This window comes from Cherax quadricarinatus, chromosome 5, assembly GCF_038502225.1.
Source record: "Cherax quadricarinatus isolate ZL_2023a chromosome 5, ASM3850222v1, whole genome shotgun sequence".
Lineage (NCBI taxonomy): Eukaryota > Metazoa > Arthropoda > Malacostraca > Decapoda > Parastacidae > Cherax > Cherax quadricarinatus.
This window is the reverse complement of record NC_091296.1, coordinates 3468041-3491344: the sequence shown is the minus strand read 5'-3', so window position 1 is coordinate 3491344 and position 23304 is coordinate 3468041. Positions and strand designations below refer to the sequence as shown.

Here is a 23304-nt window from a genome sequence, read left to right as displayed (position 1 = left end):
ATGAGATAACTGGTGTATGCTCAGACTTTCATTACCCAGGCTTCAAGTTCAGAGCTTATAGTTGTGTTGTAATCTTATTCTTTGTGTTGTTAAGTTGTGAATGTATTAGTTTTGAAAGTGGATGCGAACTGGTAGGTGAATATCTGAATGATAGGAAAGTGAGTCTTTTTGAAGTCTGATGAGAAATAGCAAGTTTATTAATTGCCCTACATTGAGGGAGGATCATGTGGTGTAGCAGTGAGGGAGGATCATGTGTTGTAGCAGTGAGGGAGGATCATGTGGTGTAGCAGTGAGGGAGGATCATGTGGTGTAGCAGTGAGGGAGGATCATGTGTTGTAGCAGTGAGGGAGGATCATGTGGTGTAGCAGTGAGGGAGGATCATGTGTTGTAGCAGTGAGGGAGGATCATGTGTTGTAGCAGTGAGGGAGGATCATGTGGTGTAGCAGTGAGGGAGGATCATGTGTTGTAGCAGTGAGGGAGGATCATGTGTTGTAGCAGTGAGGGAGGATCATGTGTTGTAGCAGTGAGGGAGGATCATGTGTTGTAGCAGTGAGGGAGGATCATGTGTTGTAGCAGTGAGGGAGGATCATGTGTTGTAGCAGTGAGGGAGGATCATGTGTTGTAGCAGTGAGGGAGGATCATGTGTTGTAGCAGTGAGGGAGGATCATGTGGTGTAGCAGTGAGGGAGGATCATGTGTTGTAGCAGTGAGGGAGGATCATGTGTTGTAGCAGTGAGGGAGGATCATGTGATGTAGCAGTGAGGGAGGATCATGTGTTGTAGCAGTGAGGGAGGATCATGTGTTGTAGCAGTGAGGGAGGATCATGTGTTGTAGCAGTGAGGGAGGATCATGTGTTGTAGCAGTGAGGGAGGATCATGTGGTGTAACAGTGAGGGAGGATCATGTGTTGTAGCAGTGAGGGAGGATCATGTGTTGTAGCAGTGAGGGAGGATCATGTGTTGTAGCAGTGAGGGAGGATCATGTGGTGTAACAGTGAGGGAGGATCATGTGTTGTAGCAGTGAGGGAGGATCATGTGGTGTAGCAGTGAGGGAGGATCATGTGGTGTAGCAGTGAGGGAGGATCATGTGGTGTAGCAGTGAGGGAGGATCATGTGTTGTAGCAGTGAGGGAGGATCATGTGTTGTAGCAGTGAGGGAGGATCATGTGTTGTAGCAGTGAGGGAGGATCATGTGGTGTAGCAGTGAGGGAGGATCATGTGTTGTAGCAGTGAGGGAGGATCATGTGTTGTAGCAGTGAGGGAGGATCATGTGTTGTAGCAGTGAGGGAGGATCATGTGATGTAGCAGTGAGGGAGGATCATGTGTTGTAGCAGTGAGGGAGGATCATGTGTTGTAGCAGTGAGGGAGGATCATGTGTTGTAGCAGTGAGGGAGGATCATGTGATGTAGCAGTGAGGGAGGATCATGTGGTGTAACAGTGAGGGAGGATCATGTGTTGTAGCAGTGAGGGAGGATCATGTGTTGTAGCAGTGAGGGAGGATCATGTGTTGTAGCAGTGAGGGAGGATCATGTGATGTAGCAGTGAGGGAGGATCATGTGTTGTAGCAGTGAGGGAGGATCATGTGATGTAGCAGTGAGGGAGGATCATGTGGTGTAACAGTGAGGGAGGATCATGTGTTGTAGCAGTGAGGGAGGATCATGTGTTGTAGCAGTGAGGGAGGATCATGTGTTGTAGCAGTGAGGGAGGATCATGTGATGTAGCAGTGAGGGAGGATCATGTGTTGTAGCAGTGAGGGAGGATCATGTGTTGTAGCAGTGAGGGAGGATCATGTGGTGTAGCAGTGAGGGAGGATCATGTGTTGTAGCAGTGAGGGAGGATCATGTGTTGTAGCAGTGAGGGAGGATCATGTGTTGTAGCAGTGAGGGAGGATCATGTGTTGTAGTGGTAAGGGAGGATCATGTGTTGTAGCAGTGAGGGAGGATCATGTGTTGTAGCAGTGAGGGAGGATCATGTGTTGTAGCAGTGAGGGAGGATCATGTGTTGTAGTGGTAAGGGAGGATCATGTGTTGTAGCAGTGAGGGAGGATCATGTGTTGTAGCAGTGAGGGAGGATCATGTGTTGTAGCAGTGAGGGAGGATCATGTGTTGTAGCAGTGAGGGAGGATCATGTGTTGTAGCAGTGAGGGAGGATCATGTGGTGTAGCAGTGAGGGAGGATCATGTGTTGTAGCAGTGAGGGAGGATCATGTGTTGTAGCAGTGAGGGAGGATCATGTGGTGTAGCAGTGAGGGAGGATCATATGTTGTAGTGGTAAGGGAGGATCATGTGATGTAGCAGTGAGGGAGGATCATGTGTTGTAGCAGTGAGGGAGGATCATGTGTTGTAGCAGTGAGGGAGGATCATGTGGTGTAGCAGTGAGGGAGGATCATGTGTTGTAGCAGTGAGGGAGGATCATGTGGTGTAGCAGTGAGGGAGGATCATATGTTGTAGTGGTAAGGGAGGATCATGTGATGTAGTAGTGAGGAAGGATCATGTGTTGTAGCAGTGAGGGAGGATCATATGTTGTAGCAGTGAGGGAGGATCATGTGATGTAGTGGTAAGGGAGGATCATGTGATGTAGCAGTGAGGGAGGATCATGTGATGTAGCAGTGAGGGAGGATCATGTGGTGTAGCAGTGAGGGAGGATCATGTGGTGTAGCAGTGAGGGAGGATCATGTGGTGTAGCAGTGAGGGAGGATCATGTGTTGTAGCAGTGAGGGAGGATCATGTGTTGTAGCAGTGAGGGAGGATCATGTGTTGTAGCAGTGAGGGAGGATCATGTGTTGTAGCAGTGAGGGAGGATCATGTGTTGTAGCAGTGAGGGAGGATCATGTGTTGTAGCAGTGAGGGAGGATCATGTGTTGTAGCAGTGAGGGAGGATCATGTGGTGTAGCAGTGAGGGAGGATCATGTGGTGTAGCAGTGAGGGAGGATCATGTGTTGTAGCAGTGAGGGAGGATCATGTGTTGTAGCAGTGAGGGAGGATCATGTGTTGTAGCAGTGAGGGAGGATCATGTGTTGTAGCAATGACAGAGGATCATGTGTTGTAGTGGTAAGGGAGGATCATGTGATGTAGCAGTGAGGGAGGCTCATGTGATGTAGCAGTGAGGGAGGATCATGTGGTGTAGCAGTGAGGGAGGATCATGTGGTGTAGCAGTGAGGGAGGATCATGTGTTGTAGCAGTGAGGGAGGATCATGTGTTGTAGCAATGACAGAGGATTATGTGTTGTAGTGGTAAGGGAGGATCATGTGATGTAGCAGTGAGGAAGGCTCATGTGATGTAGCAGTGAGGGAGGATCATGTGGTGTAGCAGTGAGGGAGGATCATGTGTTGTAGCAGTGAGGGAGGATCATGTGTTGTAACAGTGATGGAGGATCATGTGTTATAGTGGTAAGGGAGGATCATGTGATGTAGCAGTGAGGGAGGATCATGTGATGTAGCAGTGAGGGAGGATCATGTGTTGTAGCAGTGATGGAGGATCATGTGTTGTAACAGTGATGGAGGATCATGTGTTGTAACAGTGATGGAGGATCATGTGTTTGTCTCATCTGTACATGCTGAGAGTGTGTGTGTATTTGGTTATATATATTTAGGCTGTGGGTGAGTGAGGGACTTTATTGTACTAAGTAACAGCCAGAAGACACTGCTTTCACTGCAAGATATCTTTCATACCCAGGAATATTTTTTAAAGTTTTAGCACCAAGGCCAGGAAATAGTGACTTAATTTTAAACATTCTCATCTTCATGGTACAGGAAGTCTCCAACTTACAAACAAGTTGAATTCTGTGTTTGCCACCTTATAAAAAAATTGTTTGTATAGAAAAGAATAGTACAAAGGATGGTCATATTTCACACGTTTGTACCGTGGCTCATGGTTATAAAACTTAAATGTATGTGAGATTGTCTGCATATTGTCTTAAGGTATTATTCCTAATACCTACAATATTAAAATCAAACATGGCTTATGGCTGTATTTGTGTGGCGGTCTGAGTGTCTGCAGTCCCATTACATCTTATTACCATAAAGATAAAGATTTATTTCTTTGTAAAGGTTACAATGTATAATTACAATTTTGGTTTGCTGAGTACAAAGAAAGCCAGTGTCATGCCGGGGCATTTTGGGCAGACTAATCCTAGTACATAGTAATTACTGAAAACTAGACAAGATAATAGTGGTTAACTTTATTACAATCTTATTTAATCTTAATACTAGTGTGAGGTAGTCAAGGTGGAAGTTTATAACAGTAATAATCTTGAAGTTACACATAATAAAAACAGTATTACAATTAATGGTTCAAACAGTAATATTTCATGGACTGGCAGATGTTTAAGTAGAAGTTGTTTTGGTTGATTTGGTTAGTATTGAGAGATAAGATGTTTTTTAGCAAAGTCCTAAATTTATAAATAGTCAGTGGATCCTTTACCGGTTCTGGTAGTGAGTTCCAGATCTTCAGTAACATGATTTAAGATAATAAAAATGATCAGTAACTTTTAGATTGAAAATTGTCAGACCACACTAGTATAATTTTTTACATTTAAAGTTTGTTAAATGGATTATTATTTGATAATGCTCTAGCATATTTGAATACCTACATAATATTGACACATTGGAAAAAATCCACAAGCAACATTTTAAACATATGAGTTGTGAATAACCAAAAGTATATTGAAGACTTGGCAGTGGCCAGTAATAACCCACTTGGAGATAGAAATACAGGAGGTTGATTGATCTGAATATTTTGGCCAAAATACAGTAGAATCCTCGTATCCAAGGATTCAGTATCCGCAGGTTTCAGTTATCCACTGTTTACCATGGCCCAAAAATAACCCTTAATTTTGTTTATTAATAGCCCCAGAGTAGTGATTCTGGCAGTTCTTCGAAGATTAAGAGAAACTGTTAAATGCTTCCCATCAGTGAAAAAGTGCTCATTCTAGACTTATTTTGAATAATTTATCAATTAAACTTTATCAAAGGCATGTATGTAAATGAAAAATGACTTATATATAGGGTTTGCTACATCTGTGGTTTTGAGTATCCACAGTAGGTCTTGGCACATGTCCCTGTGGATAGAGGAGGACTACTGTATAGAGATCAATCAACTTTCTGTGTTTCTGTCTCCAAGTGGGTTATCATTGAGCATATGAGTTTTTTGTACAGGAAAAAAAAAGGAGTACCAAGGATGATTAAGTTTTGCAGTTTTTTTCTTTTGTATATTGGTTTTAAAACTATAATCAATTTCTTAATGCCATGTTTATAAGTTCAGGTGATGGTGATTTGAAGCATTTGTAAGTTGGAAACCTCGTGTACTTGTCTATACATACCTACCTATTATGCTATAATCGAGAATGAATGAAACAAGATGCAAAATAACCACAAGGGGAGTTGAATGATAGCTCTAGGTCTTTTCTGTTGCAATCAACACATCATCAGTAGCTTGCAGTGTTGCAAAAACAGAGTACGAAATCCAGGAATGTCCCTTCATGTGAATAGCTCTTCCAAGGATAGTGGCACTTGGCACCTTTCTCAGTGCCCAGTGCCATTATCCTTGGGAGTGCCATTCACATGAATGGATCTTCCTGGATTTCCTGTTCTATTTCTGCAATATTGCAAGCTCCTGATGATGTGTTGATGTAACATGAAAGGTCTGGAGCTATCGTTCAACTCTGACTGTGGTAATTTTGTACTTATATATGCTGTTGCAGGGGTCAAGTCTCAGCTCTTGTTCAACTTGCTGTTTGCCACATGCTTTCCCTCATAGCCTCTTTGGCTCTATTGCACCTGCTCTTAAAGTTATGTATGGAACCTGCCTCCACCACTTCTTTATTGAGATCATTCTATTTCCCAACTACTGTGAGGTTGAAGAAATACTTCCTGACATACCTGTGGCTAACTGTGTCTGTAACTTCCAGCTGTGTTCCTAAGTGCCTGGTTCTTGCTTCTCCAACAGCCTAACATCTCTTTCCTGACAGTCACTCTTTGCTTCCTTGTCCTAAAATACTTTGGTTCACCAGTGTACGTTCCCTATCATTCCTGCCTGAATCTCAAATTTTTGGCCCAGCCTCTTGTGGGGCACAGTATCAAATGCACTTCTTGCAGCTTACGAAAATGCAACCCACCTAACCCTCTCTGTATCGTTGCACATTTATTACTTTATCGTAGAACTTCAACATGTTAGTAAGACAAGATTTGCCATCCCTGAACTCATGCTAGTTATTGTTTAAAAACCACTTCTCTCCAAGTGTTCTACTGCTACTCTACCTCTGATAAGTTTCTCCATAACCTTGCAAGCTGTGCATGTCAGAGAAACTGCTTTGTAGCTTAATATCTTCTGTCTGTCTGTCTCCTTTCTTAACCCCTAAACTGTCCAAACGTAGATCTACGTTTTTTCAACATTTGAAAGTATGTAAAAAAAGTAGATCTTTTTTTTTTTACATTTGAAAATGTGTAAAAAAAAAGTAGATCTTTTTTTTTTTACATTTGAAAATGTGTAAAAAAAAAGTAGATCTTTTTTTTTTTACATTTGAAAATGTGTAAAAAAAAAGTAGATCTACTTTTGGAGCACTACGCATGTGAATGTAGATCTGCTTGGACAGTTTAAGGGTTAAACATACATGCAGACCATATTTGCTGTCTTCCAGATCTCTGGCAACTGTTCCTTATCCATTAATTTATTTTGTGTCTCTTATGTATTATTGTGTGTCTCGTGTTTGTCTGTGTGTACTCACCTATTTCACCTATTTGTGGTTGTAGGGGTTGAGTTGCAACTGCTGGCCCCTGCCTCTGTACTCACCTATTTGTGGTTGCAGGGGTCGAGTCATAGCTCCTGGCCCTGTGTGTGTGTGTGTGTGTGTGTGTGTGTGTGTGTGTGTGTGTGTGTGTGTGTGTGTGTGTGTGTGTGTGTGTGTGTGTGTACTCACCTATTTGTGGTTGCAGGGGTCGAGTCCTAGCTCCTGGCCCCGCCTCTTCACCGGTTGCTACTAGACCCTCTCTCTCCCCGCTCCATGAGCTTTATCAAACCTCGTCTTAAAACTGTGTATGGTTCCTGCCTCCACTACGTCATTTTCTAGGCTATTCCACTGCCTTACAACTCTATGACTGAAGAAATACTTCCTACTATCTCTCTGACTCATTTGTGTCTTCAACTTCCAATTGTGGCCTCTTGTTTCTGTGTCCCCTCCCTGGAACATCCTGTCCTTGTCCACCTTGTCTATTCCACGCAGTATTTTATATGTCGTTATCATGTCTCCCCTGACCCTCCTGTCCTCCAGTGTCGTCAGGCCGATTTCCCTTAATCTTTCTTCATAGGACATTCCCCTTAGCTCTGGAACTAACCTTGTTGCAAACCTTTGTACTTTCTCTAGTTTCTTGACGTGCTTTATCAAGTGCGGGTTCCAAACAGGTGCTGCATACTCCAGTATGGGCCTGACATACACGGTGTACAGTGTCTTGAATGATTCCTTACTAAGGTGTCGGAATGCTGTTCTCAGGTTTGCCAGGCGCCCATATGCTGCAGCAGTTATCTGATTGATGTGTGCTTCCGGAGACATGCTCGGTGTTATACTCACCCCAAGATCTTTCTCCTTGAGTGAGGTTTGCAGTCTTTGGCCACCTAGCCTATACTCTGTCTGTGGTCTTCTGTGCCCTTCCCCTATCTTCATGACTTTGCATTTGGCAGGATTAAATTCGAGAAGCCATTTGCTGGACCAGGTGTCCAGTCTGTCCAGGTCTGTGTGTGTGTGTGTGTGTGTGTGTGTGTTTATGTGTATGTGTGTGTGTGTGTGTGTGTGTGTGTGTGTGTGAGTGTGTGTATGTGTCTCTTGTGTATATCTATGTGTATGTTTGGGGCACATGCATGTGTGCACACACATGGTCACATTCCCATTATCCAACTAATGAGGAAGTGTTTGCTGGATTTTCTAAAATGCTAGATAATGGGTGATTTTTTATGAGCTCTCTTTTTGCAAACTTTTTTTTTTAAGCATTGACTGTTTAGGTGTTCTGTGTATTAGGAAGGAGAAATAAGGGGAGGGAAGGAAAGAAGGGTGGGTAGATAGAGGGTAGATAGGTTTGAATTTAGCAGGAAGAAAGGAATGTTATTGGTAGATAGAGGTAGGGAGAGAGGGACAAGGTATATGAGGATAGAGGAAAAGGAAAGGTTTTGGGTGGGTGGGTGGGTAGAGGGGAAGTGTAAAGGGGGTGTTGGTGGGTAAGGGGTAGGGAGAAAGGGAGAGGGTGTATGGGGATAGAGAAAAAGGAAGGGAATGGTGTTGGTGAGTGGGGTGGTAGTGAGGGAGTGTAGGGGTGGTGTTGGTGAGGTGGGGAGAGGAGGGAGTGAAGGGGTGGTGCTGGGGAGGGGAGGGAGTGTAGGGGTGGTGTTGGTGGGTAGGGAGGGCATGGGTGGGGGTAGGGATCATAGGGGTAGGGGTAAGGGTAGGGGAGAGAGAGAGAAGTGGTGTTGCAACTGTCAGTGAATATCGACACTTCGCACAGTTTACTGTGGTCTTCTTGTGTTTGCTGTTATTTAACAACATCTCTCATAACCATCACCCTAAACTGGTTTATTGTGCCATTCATGAAAAACATGACTAGAAAGAAAACATATTAAAGCAGTTAAATAAAGAGTTAGACAAATTCTCATTTAGGGTAGGTGAATGAAGCTACTTTATATCACGTAAATTTGATCAATATTAAGTTGATCGGTTAGGTTTGGCGCAAGATAAAAAAAAATCATATCCAAAATTAGTGTAACTTATCTTTTATCTTGAGTTGGGAAAGCTGTATCTTGAGGTGACCAACATTTATTGATAACTTCTGTGTACTCATATAAAAAAAACAATTCAGTGATGCATAAATAATCACTTTCCAAAATTTGGTTGTAAACTTAAATATGTGTTTTGTTTACTTTCCAGTGTCATGTAAGTAGGTGTGTTTTTTGTATGTGTATAAATTAATATAATTTTTAGTACTATGTGTTTTTTTCTTTTGTCATTTAGTGTTATATACATTATTGTTATTATTATTTTGTTGTCTTGTTATTCTTTGTTGTATGTTAGAGTATTTAAACTTTTTTTTACCTGTGTTTTGTGATGTTGCAGCTGCTTTTAGTTACTCTATTTTTTATACAAATAGATAAATATTTCTTTTTGTTTTAATTTGAAAAGGAAAACTAATTTCAGATTTTGGATTAGAACAATTTTTTAGATAAATGATAAAAGCTTATCATCTGCAACTTTGCATTGTAAGGTTATATATTTAGAATTCTTGTAGCTTTTGATTGAATGATAAACTATACTTACATTGTGGCAGTTATGTATGGAATGAATGCTGGATAGGGTGACTAAAATGTCAGATGTTTTAAGAGGTAGAGGCTTGAACACCAAGCAGGCATGTGTTTGTGTGTGAAATTGGAATGAGTACAGTGGAACCCCTGTATCTGCGGATCCAGTTTCTGCAGTTTCAGTTATCCATGGTTTACTGTGGCCCGAAAATAACCCTTAATTTTGCTTACCAACGGTCCCAAAATGCAAAGTAATAATACTGACAGTTCTTCAGAACCTAAGAGAAGCTAGGAAATGTTTCTCATTAATGAAACAGTGTTAATTCTCAATTTATTGTGCGTAATTTAACAAGTTTGGAAGTTAGGAGGAGGTGCGGGATTACCAAAACTGTTGTCCAGAGGGCTGAGGAAGGGTTGTTGAGGTGGTTCGGACATGTAGAGAGAATGGAGCGAAACAGAATGACTTCAAGAGTGTATCAGTCTGTAGTGGAAGGAAGGCGGGGTAGGGGTCGGCCTAGGAAGGGTTGGAGGGAGGGGGTAAAGGAGGTTTTGTGTGCGAGGGGCTTGGACTTCCAGCAGGCATGCTTGAGCGTGTTTGATAGGAGTGAATGGAGACAAATGGTTTTTAATACTTGACGTGCTGTTGGAGTGTGAGCAAAGTAACATTTATGAAGGGATTCAGGGAAACCGGCAGGCCGGACTTGAGTCCTGGAGATGGGAAGTACAGTGCCTGCACTCTGAAGGAGGGGTGTTAATGTTGCAGTTTAAAAACTGTAGTAAAGCACCCTTCTGGCAAGACAGTGATGGAGTGAATGATGGTGAAAGTTTTTCTTTTTCGGGCCACCCTGCCTTGGTGGGAATCGGCCGGTGTGATAATAAAAAAAAATAATTTAACAAATAAACTTTATCATAGGTATGCATGTAAATGGAAAAAATTACTTAAGTATAGTGTTTACTACTATCTGTGGTTTCGGGTATCCATGGTAGGTCTTGGAATGTATCTTCTGCGGATACAGGGGGACTACTGTAAATCAAAATCACAGAACAGGTGGTGCTCAAGCCTGCAGCAAGTGAGTCCTCAAACTCACAAGTCAGTTTTAAGACTTGATTGCATAGGTTTGAACTGCACCCATTATGTGATTTGTTTGCAATTGTACTATTACAACTTCGTGAGTTGGAATGAGTAGAGAAAGGGGGGTCTTGAGATTTGACTTGCTGTGAAAGTGTGAGGAAGGTACTATCTATCAAGGGATTTAAGGAGACTGGTTAGTAATTTTGAGAATGTGAAGTTTTGTATCTACATTCTGAAAGAACGGGTAGGGAAGTTTCAGTTCGTTTAAGCACTGAAGTGTGACGTCCGTACATTTCTAAAAGATCGGTAGGGATGTTGCAGTTTATCGGGTCATTGAGTTGAGATGTCCATGCATTTCTGGGAAGATGGCTAGGGAGCAAGTGATGGTAAATCTGTTATTTTTTTTTTGGGTCACCCTGCATTAGTGGGGCCTCTTGCCTTTTTGGGAAGATGTTAATGTGCAGGAAACCCTCAACCTAACAGACTTATAGGGAGGGAGTGGATAGGCTACAGTAATAATGATTGCTGGTGAAGAGAGATGAGAGTTTTTTTCCATAGTAGAAACAGTAACTGACAATTTTGTAACCAATGGACTTTGTCCATTGTTTCAAAATAAGTAAACCAGTGTTTTCCTTTTTTTGGGTCACCATGTCTCGGTGGGAGACGGCCAACATGTTAAAAAAACAATAATAAAATAATAATAATAATAATGCATTAAAAATAAATTAATAAACAACCAGGTACAGTGCCAAGGGAAGAAGGGATGAAACTCCCTCAAAAAAAAATCTTTAGCACCCTCAGTAAAAATAATAATAATAATAATTTTATTTTAGCATGATAATGTTTGTACAAAGGAGTATAAACAACTGGGTATACATGCCAAAAGCCCCTTTATATGTAGAGTATAATAACAACAGTTCAGTTCTTTATTTCACAATTACTGTATATAAAAAAATGCAATAAAAATTGAAGACCCGTAGGACACACAGGATTTTGAGCAAAGTGCTGTCTAGTCTTAGAAAGTCTGTGTAGTACAGTGGACCCCCGCATAACGATCAGCTCCCAACTCGACCAATTATGTAAGTGTATTTTTGTAAGTGCTTTTGTAGGTGTATTTTTGGGGGTCTGAAACGGACTAATCTAATTCACAATATCTCTTATGGGAACAAATTCGGTCTATAATGGCACCCAAACAGATTTCTGGATTGAAATAATATAGTTATCCGGGGGTCCACTGTATACTGCTGCAACACAAGTTCTCTTCCAAGGTATTCAACTTGTCTTCCCTTTCCTTGGATTAAACCTGACTGCAGCACATTCCCTGGCACTGTATGACCCCTTTGAGTTTATCGCTTCCCTCTAAATATAATAACAACAACAACAACAATAATAATAATAATAATAATAATAATAATAATTCCAGTCAGATTGCCACCTTTAAGACCTTCCTTTATAAAATTTCTGGAGCTGCCCCTGTGAACAATTCACTGAAACTATCACTGGGTGAGTTATCACTGGAATGAGTTTATTTACTTCCCTGGAAGTTAATAACTTTTATTGGACAAACTGGAAATGTCTAGAGACCAGACAGACAGTAGGAGTAACATACAGTGTTTTGATTATTCATGTTGGGAATACCATTGTGTAGATTTAACTAATACCAAAGATTTTTTTCTTATAGTCCATTAACTGTTAAGTATATGGTTAATGGATTATGGAAACTAGGATTAGCACAAAGTTCTATAATTAAATCTGTAGTTGATTACTGTTTATGAGCATTCTTAGTGCTTATTACAGATTTATGTCCCTTTTTGAGCATATATTTACAGTGCCATTATTGATCTATATCTATACTCTATTGCTTTGCTAGTAGTTTCCCCAGTTATTGAGGTAGTTTACACAAATAACCTGCCCATACGAGTGGTCCAACTTGGACCATTTACAAGTCGGACCATTTACTGAAACATCATCATGTGCAGGTTATTTGTGTATTGTTCCATTCATGGTACTGTGCATTTTTGTTCTTGAGGTAGTTTACAATTGTTTCTACTACTGTGTATTTATAATATTTTGGTCACAGTTATGTACATTATTTTTTTTTTTTTAACAAGTCGGCCGTCTCCCACCGAGGCAGGGTGACCCAAAAAGAAAGAAAATCCCCAAAAAGAAAATACTTTCATCATCATTCAAAACTTTCACCTCACTCACGCATAATCACTGTTTTTGCAGAGGTGCTCAGAATACAACAGTTTAGAAGCATGTATATTGTTTAGAAGCATATACATATAAAGATACACAACATATCCCTCCAAACTTCCAATATCCCGAACCCCTCCTTTAGAGTGCAGGCAACATTGTACTTCCCATTTCCAGGACTCAAGTCCGGCTATATAAAAATAACCGGTTTCCCTGAATCCCTTCACTAAATATTACCCTGCTCACACTCCAACATTTCGTCAGGTCCCAAATACTGTTCATCTCCATTCACTCCTGTCTAACACGCTCTTGCACGCTTGTTGGAAGTCCATGCCCCTCGCCCACAAAACCTCCTTTACCCCTTCCCTCCAACCTTTTCGAGGACAACCCCTACCCCGCCTTCCTTTCCCTACAGATTTATACACTCTACATGTTATTCTACTTTGATCCATTCTCTCTAAATGACCAAACCACCTCAACAACCACTCTTCAGCCCTCTGACTAATACTTTTATTAACTCTACACCTTCTCCTAATTTCCACACTCCGAATTTTCTGCATAATATTTACACCACACATTGCCCTTAGACAAGACATCTACACTGCCTCCAACCATCTCCTTGCTGCAGCATTTACAATCCAAGCTTCACACCCATATAAGAGTGTTGGTACCACTGTACTTTCATACATTCCCTTCCTTTCCTCCATAGATAACGTTTTTTGTCTCCACATATGCCTCAACTCACCACTCACCTTTTTTCCTTCATCAATTCTATGATTAACCTCATCCTTCATAAATCCATCTGTTGACATGTCAACTCCCAAATATCTGAAAGCATTCACTTCTTCCATACTCCTCCTCTCCAATTTGATAACCAATTTTTATTTATCTAAATCATTTGATGCCCTCATCACCTTACTCTTTTCTATGTTCATTTTCAACTTTCTACCTTTACACACACTCCCAAATTTGTCCACTAACCTTTGCAATTTCTCTCTAGAATCTCCCATAAGCACAGTATCATGAGCAAAAAGTAACTGTGTCAATTCCCATTTTGTATTTGATTCCCCATAATTTAATCCCACCCCTCTCCCAAACACTCTAGCATTTACTTCTTTTACAACCCCATCTATAAATGTATTAAACATCCATGGTAACATTACACATCCCTGTATACTTTTACCTACTTATACCGGGAAGTAGTCTCCCTCTCTTCTACACACCCTAACCTGAGCCTCACTATCCTCCTAAAAACTCTTTACAGCATTTAGTAACTTACCACCTATTCCATATACTTGGAACATCTGCCACATTGCTCCCCTATCTATTCTATCATAAGCCTTTTCTAAATCCATAAATGCAATAAAAACTTCCCTACCTTTATCTAAATACTGTTCACATATATGCTTCAATATAAACACTTGATCTACACATCCCCTACCCATTCTAAATCCTCCTTGCTCATCCACAATCCTACATTCTGTCTTACTTCTAATTCTTTCAGTAATAACCCTACCGTACCCTTTTCTTGGTATACTCAGTAAACTTATTCCTTTATAATTTTTACAGTCTCTTTTGTATACCTCCCTGGCCAATGCATGAAATTACCACCTCCCTTTCTTCGTCAATATTTAAAAGTTCCTCAAAATATTCCCGCCATCTATCCAATACCTCTATCTCCCCATCTACTAACTCCCCTACTCTGTTTTTAACTGACAAATCCATTCGTTCCCTAGGCTTTCTTAGCTTGTTTAACTCAAAAATTTTTTCTTATTTTCATTAAAATATCTTGACAGTGCCTCTCCCACTCTATCATCTGCTCTCTTTTTGCACTCTCTCACCACTCTCTTCACCTTTCTTTTACTCTCCATATACTCTGCTCTTCTTATAACACTTCTGCTTTGTAAAAACCTCTCATAAGCTACCTTTTTCTCTTTTATCACACCCTTTACTTCATCATTCCACCAATCACTCCTCTTTCCTCCTGCACCCACCATCCTATAAATACAAACTTTTGCCCCACATTCTAATACTGCATTTTTAAAACTATTCCAACCCTCTTCAACCCCCCCCCCCCCACTACTCATACTTGCACTAGCCCACCTTTCTGCCAATAATTGCTTATATCTCACCCAAACTTCCTCCTCCCTTAGTTTATACACTTTCACCTCTCTCTTATTTGTTGTTGCCATTTTCCTCTTGTCCTATCTACCTCTTACTCTAACTGTAGCGACAACTAAATAATGATCTGATGTATCAGTTGCCCCTCTGTAAACGTGTACATCCTGGAGCCTACCCATCAACCTTTTATGCACCAATACATAATCTAACAAACTAATTTCATTATGTGCTATATCATACTTTGTATATTTATTTATCCTCTTTTTCATAAAATATGTATTACTTATTACCAAACCTCTTTCTACACATAGCTCAATTAAAGGTTCCCCATTTTCATTTACCCCTGGCACCCCAGATATACCTACTACTCCCTCCACAACATTTTTACCCACTTTAGCATTGAAATCCCCAACCACAACATCTCTCTCTCTCCTCTACACTTCTCTCTTCTCCAGGTGTATATACACTTACTATAACCCACTTTTCACATCCAACCTTTATTTTACTCCACATAATCCTTGAATTAATACATTTATAGTCCCTCTTTTCCTGCCTTAGCTTATCCTTCAACATTATTGCTACTCCTTCTTTAGCTCTAACTCTATTTGAAACCCCTGACCTAATCCCATTTATTTATCTCCACCGAAACTCTTCCCACCCCCTTCAAGTCTATTTTACTTAAAGCCAGGACATCCAGCTTCTTCTCATTCATAACATCCACACTCATCTCTTTCTTACCATTCACACAACATCCATGCACATTCAGACATCCCGCTTTGACAATTTTCTTCTTCTTATTCTTTTTGGTAATCATTACAGGAAAAGGGGTTACTAGCCCATTGTTCCTGGCATTTTAGTTGACTTTTACAACACGCATGGCTTACGGAGGAAAGATTCTTATTCCACTTCCCCATGGATATAAAAGGAAAAGTAATAAGAACAAGAACTATTAAGATAAAATCAAAGAAAACTCAGATGAGTGTGTATAAATAAATGTGTACATGTATGTGTAGTGTGACCTAAGTGTAAGTAGAAGTAGCAAGACGTACCTGTAATCTTGCAATCCTACCATCATGTACAACAATTACAGGCTTTCGTTTTACACTCACTTGGCAGGACGGTAGTACCTCTCTGGGTGGTTGCTGTCTACCAGTATATACAAATAAATTTATTTTAGTTGAACTTGACGCCTCACAAAACCTGTAGCCAGTGAATTATTGTTAGTATTTTTATTTTGCTTATAAGGAAGCATTAAGCCTGCAGTGCTGGGAAATGAGAGACAGTTGGGTATATCCAAGAGGAATCTCAAATTCCTTGGATCATGAGTCCATCACTGGCATTGAGGCCTCTACTCTGCCTTTCTTTGAAGGGTGTAGTTAACTCAGATCTTCATTATTGTTTTTTTTCAACATGCCGGCTGTTTCCCACCTACGCAAGGTGACCTAAAAAAAGAAACACTTTCGCCATCATTCACACTGTCACTGTCTTGCCAGAGGTGCATAGATGTGACAGTTCAGATGTCCCTCCAAACAGCAAATATTCCAAACCCCTCCTTTAGAGTGTAGGCATTGTACTTCCTGCTTCCAGGACTCGAGTCCAGCTAACCAGTTTCCCTGAGTTCCTTCACAAAATATTACCTTGCACACACTCTAACAACTCATATACTCCATAAAGCAGCTTTTGACTTATTTTGCACAAAAGACCTGAGGTGATATTTTAATACATATTGTGCTTGTATATTTAGTGGTTATTTCTGAAAACTTATTAACAGGTGAGAGATATGAGGGCATTAAGACAGTAATGACAAGATATGGGGACCAGAATGTTAAAAATATGTTGTAGAAGATTTTACTTGGGTTATTAATCCTAGAGAATAACCCAAGAAAGTCCAACACTGTGGCTTATTTCCATATATGTCCTTAGATCTTGTCTTCTAGGATGGAGCCTCCAGCAGTCGACTGAGTTCTAGGTTTCCCGTTTACTGTTAGGTAAACAGGGGCAGCAAGTGTAAGGAGACTTATACAAGTCTCACCTCACCTAGGATTCAAACCTTGGTCTTTTTAGCTCTGAGCTAAATGCTCAGCCACTAAACTATAAGCTACAAGACATCTCAGTTAATTCCTCATAGAGGAATATACAGTAGGGCCCCACTTATACGGCGGGTTAGGTTCCAGGCTACCGCCGTAAAGCGGAAATCGCCGTAAAGTGGAACACCCTTTTTTTCCACTTATAAATGCATACAAACACTAGATAACAAGTTTACACTAACATATATTAAGTTAGCAATAGAACCAGGCATCAAAAAACAATAAAAAGGTACAATACACACATAGTGCACTCATTACTTACCTTAAAATATTTATAGTCTTAATCTAGGGTGAGACAAGTAGTATTTATTGTAAGAAATCAAGTGTGGTATGTATTGTAATAGCCTCACCAGGCCACCCCACCCACATACTATTCTATGATATTTAAGCATCCCAGAGCGATAAAATGTATATACAGTTCACTCATTACTTACCTTAAAATATTTGTAGTCTTAATGTAGGGTCAGGAGTAAGTAAATGAGATAAAACGAATAAATGAGAGAGAGAAAGAATGAATACATGAGAGGGGGCAGGCGCAGTTATGTAAACAAACCAGGGGAAGGTAAGTTTTGTAAACAAACGAAGTGTACACGTCTGGTTTGTGTACAAGTTACATTGTGTACAGGTTGTCTCTACATTGATACGGTAGAATTAATAAAGAAGAACACTCCCATTCTCATGTAACATCATTTTGAGAAGAAATGAAGCTCTGAGTGAAGGCAATGGAAATAAGTCACACTGACTTTTTTGGGTTATCCTAGGTTCTCTACACGTATGTTGTTATGTATGATAATCTATGTAACTGTATTTGTGTATACCTGAATAAACTTACATACATACGAAAGGAATAATTTTCTACAGTTACCCCCAGTAACACATTTACTCTTATGTTAGATTAGAGAAAATGTTATTCTTGGCGTCACTTGTACAAGTTATGTGGCTCCCACATCTTATATTTATGTTTATTTATTCTATTGTGGGGTGTATTTATCATCTTTTTATGTTATGTATCGTGTTTATTATATAATTTTGAAAAAAATATCATGGATGGATTAATGAAAATGTGTATATTACCGTAATATACGACATTTAATGAGACTCAGTATTGTTATTATCACCACTTGTGCAAGTCGTCTGCTCACATCTCACATTTGTTTATTTATTCTACTGTGGGGTGTATTTATCTTATTTATATGTTATGCATCGTGTTTATTATATAATTTTGAAAAAAATATCATGGATGGATTAATGAAAATGTGTATATTAACGTAATATACGACATTTAAATGACTCGATGTATGTAAGTTTATTTAGGTACAGGTATACATAAGTATAATTATCAGAGTATATATAAAATATGAAATAACTTTTAAAAACATTTGAAATTTTGGAGTTTCCAGACAAAATGGAGAGACTTAGTGCTTACTGAGCTCATGGAGAATGTAAACAAACAGGGTGGGGCACGGTGACCGTATTAGAAAGTCAGGTGGGGGGAGCCGTATAGTGAGTTTTGGTCATAATTTGAAATGTCCGTATTAGCGGAACGCCGTAAAGCGGAACGCCGTAAAGCGGGGCCCTCCTGTATATCATGCTAATGCATTGTCATTATTATAGTGTATATGTGAATGTCAGTGATGATTTGAGCATGTTTTCTTGTTGATCTTAGTAGAGCGAGTTGTCATGTAGATAGAGTGATTACCCCTATACGTTTTTATTATTTTAATTACAGTAAGTTCTTTTATAAAGCTCCTCTGTATAGTATGTTTTTTTGTAAATGGGATTGAAAATTGCATCCAAAATTGAATAGCATGTACCATGAAGGCATTTCCATGTTCTATTCCATTTTGGATGTACTTATTATTGGTGTCCCATAGCTCGATCGCTAGCGCACTCAGCTCACACGCTGAGGTCCGGAGTTTGAATCTCTGGGACGGCTGGAAAACATTAGGACGTGTTTCCATAAGACACCTTCTGTCCCTGTTCACCCATCAGTTTAAAATGGGTACCTGGATGTTAGTCGACTGGTGTGGGTCACATCCTGGGACAAAACCGACCTAATTTGCCCAAAATGCTCTGCATAGCAAGCGGCTTTCTATATAGTAGTATGTCATTGATGTCAGCTGTGGTCTGTATATCTTGTACATGTACTTGTAGAAATAAAGATATTATTATTATTCTTATTCTTCAGTTGCATTTACAAAAGCACAGTATATAGAGGAGCTCTATAATAGAGCTGACTTTACTTTCAAACTTTTTCTGTGATTGTGTTTTTTTGTGCAGATTGCATCCTTGCATTTAACTGTCTATTGTTTAACCTAATTACATTCTATTTATTTTGTACACCTCAACAACACACCAACAACTGCAACAAAGATTCAAAAAAAAATATATATATATATAACGATGGAAAATTTCATAATTTATTTCTGAAATTTTGACACACTTTTTTTTATGTTATGCATAATATGTAGTGAATCACTGTTTTGTGGTAGATGTGCTTAGTTCTGCTACACAGATGTGGAGCACATCCTGAAGCAACCTTTTTCTTGGCAAACATTTTGATACCTTTGGCCAGTCATCGAAATAAGGCAGCTTTCTTTCAGGATGTAATAGGTAGTTGATGAAGCAACTTGATATTAAAAGCCTCTTAGCATTGTGTATGTTTGTGTGCGCATGCATGCATTCCTGCATGTGCGTGTGCTTGTGTGTGTGTAAGTGTATAGAAGATGTGTTGAGGTCTAATTTCTGCTATTTCCATTTTTATTATTGGTAAGATTTGATTAAAGAGCGAAAGGCTTTGGATGACAAACCCCAGAGGGTTAATAGCCCAGCTTTGTGGCTTATCTCTGCTAGGATCCTGAAAGCCTTTGCCAAGATGCAAGCCACAACAGTTGACTAACACCTGGGTATTTATTTACTTCTATGTGAACATGGGTGTTAAGAGGCTTGTCCATTCATCCTGCCTTGCCTGGGATTGAAAAAGAGTCCTTTGCTTGTGAGTCAAACATGGTTCTACTGAACTCCTTCATGTTCCGAGAAACCACTTCAGAGTAAGCGGATTTTCATTTTTGAAACACTTCTCGATAACGCATTGTTTCTTACTCTTCTGGTGTTCTATATCTATTATATTAGTTAAAGGTCTAGGAGATCATCACCCTGTTGGTTATTACAGAAGACACACATGCATACAAACAGTTCTGTATATGCTTGTCTGTCCCTTCCACATCTACTATACTTTTTGGAGTTGTACCAAGTTTATTTTCATTTTATTTGTGGATATACTTATGATAACCACAAGATCATAAAAGGATATAAAAGACCAGACAAGAAAGATGGGGCACCTGAGAAAGTTCTGAATCTGCAACTACAAACAAATAATTACACGGAGAACAAAAAGGCACAATACCATGGCTGCAACAATACACAAAAAACCCGCACATAGGAGAGAGAAGCTTACCATGACATTTCGGTCCGACTTGACCAAGTCAGACTTAAACGTCATTGTATGCTTCTCTCTCCTATTTGTAGGTGTTTTGTAAATTACACAGAGAGTCATTACCAGGCTAGTTCATGAGACTAACAACCTGAGCTATGAGGACTGACTTTCTGAAAGAATAAACTCACATAATGTCAGTGAAAAGAAGACACAGAGGAGACATTGTTTTGGTCAGTGAAATAAAGGTGCAAACCTACACTTTCTATACAGGTGTGAGAGAGTAAATAAAAGGAGGAGGAGTCTGTGTAAGAGCCTCATTTTGTTGTACAGAACTGTTAAAATTGTAAATGATGCAACAAAAGTACAGGAAGACCCTGTTTTTGTGGCTCTGAGGTTCCTGACCCCCCCACCAATAAGTGACAACTGCCAGGGAGTGGAAAAAAGTATTTTTTCAATATCAAATGCTACTGAAATGCCTGATAACTTGCATATATTAAGTGCTCATTAAAACTAGATTGATGGGATAAAGATAGAAATGTTAAAAGCAGGTGGGGATATAGTTTTGGAGTGGTTGGTGCAATTATTTAATAAATGTATGGAAGAGGGTAAGGTACCTAGGGATTGGCAGAGAGCATGCATAGTTCCTTTGTATAAAGGCAAAGGGGATAAAAGAGAGTGCAAAAATTATAGGGGGATAAGTCTGCTGAGTGTACCTGGTAAAGTGTATGGTAGAGTTATAATTGAAAGAATTAAGAGTAAGACGGAGAATAGGATAGCAGATGAACAAGGAGGCTTTAGGAAAGGTAGGGGGTGTGTGGACCAGGTGTTTACAGTGAAACATATAAGTGAACAGTATTTAGATAAGGCTAAAGAGGTCTTTGTGGCATTTATGGATTTGGAAAAGGCGTATGACAGGGTGGATAGGGGGGCAATGTGGCAGATGTTGCAAGTGTATGGTGTAGGAGGTAGGTTACTGAAAGCAGTGAAGAGTTTTTACGAGGATAGTGAGGCTCAAGTTAGAGTATGTAGGAAAGAGGGAAATTTTTTCCCAGTAAAAGTAGGCCTTAGACAAGGATGTGTGATGTCACCGTGGTTGTTTAATATATTTATAGATGGGGTTGTAAGAGAAGTAAATGCGAGGGTCTTGGCAAGAGGCGTGGAGTTAAAAGATAAAGAATCACACACAAAGTGGGAGTTGTCACAGCTGCTCTTTGCTGATGACACTGTGCTCTTGGGAGATTCTGAAGAGAAGTTGCAGAGATTGGTGGATGAATTTGGTAGGGTGTGCAAAAGAAGAAAATTAAAGGTGAATACAGGAAAGAGTAAGGTTATGAGGATAACAAAAAGATTAGGTGATGAAAGATTGAATATCAGATTGGAGGGAGAGAGTATGGAGGAGGTGAACGTATTCAGATATTTGGGAGTGGACGTGTCAGCGGATGGGTATATGAAAGATGAGGTGAATCATAGAATTGATGAGGGAAAAAGAGTGAGTGGTGCACTTAGGAGTCTGTGGAGACAAAGAACTTTGTCCTTGGAGGCAAAGAGGGGAATGTATGAGAGTATAGTTTTACCAACACTCTTATATGGGTGTGAAGCGTGGGTGATGAATGTTGCAGCGAGGAGAAGGCTGGAGGCAGTGGAGATGTCATGTCTGAGGGCAATGTGTGGTGTGAATATAATGCAGAGAATTCGTAGTTTGGAAGTTAGGAGGAGGTGCGGGATTACCAAAACTGTTGTCCAGAGGGCTGAGGAAGGGTTGTTGAGGTGGTTCGGACATGTAGAGAGAATGGAGCGAAACAGAATGACTTCAAGAGTGTATCAGTCTGTAGTGGAAGGAAGGCGGGGTAGGGGTCGGCCTAGGAAGGGTTGGAGGGAGGGGGTAAAGGAGGTTTTGTGTGCGAGGGGCTTGGACTTCCAGCAGGCATGCGTGAGCGTGTTTGATAGGAGTGAATGGAGACAAATGGTTTTTAATACTTGACGTGCTGTTGGAGTGTGAGCAAAGTAACATTTATGAAGGGATTCAGGGAAACCGGCAGGCCGGACTTGAGTCCTGGAGATGGGAAGTACAGTGCCTGCACTCTGAAGGAGGGGTGTTAATGTTGCAGTTTAAAAACTGTAGTGTAAAGCACCCTTCTGGCAAGACAGTGATGGAGTGAATGATGGTGAAAGTTTTTCTTTTTCGGGCCACCCTGCCTTGGTGGGAATCGGCCGGTGTGATAATAAAAAAAAAAAAAAAATAAAACTAGACATGAAAAAGATACAGAAGTAAAATTAATACACAGTACAGACAATACTTATCTGAAAATATGGTGCCAGTTGCCCTTCCCTTATACAATTGTTGTGCGAAAATAGTGGAGATGCAGAAAAAGCAACAAACATAATGGAAAATTGCTCAGTTGAAAAACCACCAAAACTGTTGAACACCGAAGAGAGGATGTCGAATGTGTGGGGTTCTCCTGTGTAGCAGGAAAATGGATATTTAAAATTTTAACAAATGCAAAAAGTAGTAATACACAAATCAGAATCTAGTGTTAGCAATGTTGAAATTTCAGTATTTAAGGCATTGTAATGTTGCCATTAGTGTTTCTTATCCTCATAGCAGACATGGATGAAAACATTAGCCATAGTTCATATCATCCTTTGTGGATAATACCAAAATAAGCAACGAAATCACCTCCATAGAAGACAGAAAATTTGCTAGCAGATGTCAATGAAATCCTCCAGTGGGCAATAAAAAATAACATGTTCACCGGAGACAAATTTCAGCTGTTCAGATAGGGAAAGGGTGAGGAGAGTATGATAGTCATTGATAAGTTTGCAGTAAGGCTGTGACAACTAGAATTAAAGTACAGCCTCTCCTCACTTAGTGATGTACTCGTTTACTGACGACTCAGACTTACAATGGGCTCTTATGCATACATAAATAATGTATATTAGAGCTGATTTCCTCTATTTAGTTTATTACAATATACAGTACACTACTGTATAAACATTTACAAATATGCTAAAAATGTTATAAATGGTACAAAGGTGACATTAAAGCAATATCAAAGATGGTTGACACAAACCCACTACCATTACAGTATGCTCCTTGCTTGGCGACGAATTCGTTTACCAAT

The 23304-nt window shown here is 39.9% G+C and overlaps 1 protein-coding gene across 9 annotated transcripts in view; it reads left to right on the top strand.

Moving 5' to 3' along the window:
* The window catches only part of cher (filamin protein cher), a 482745-nt gene that overhangs the window by 256074 nt on the left and 203367 nt on the right, over window positions 1-23304 (top strand). The gene's annotated exons all lie outside the window — the stretch shown is intronic.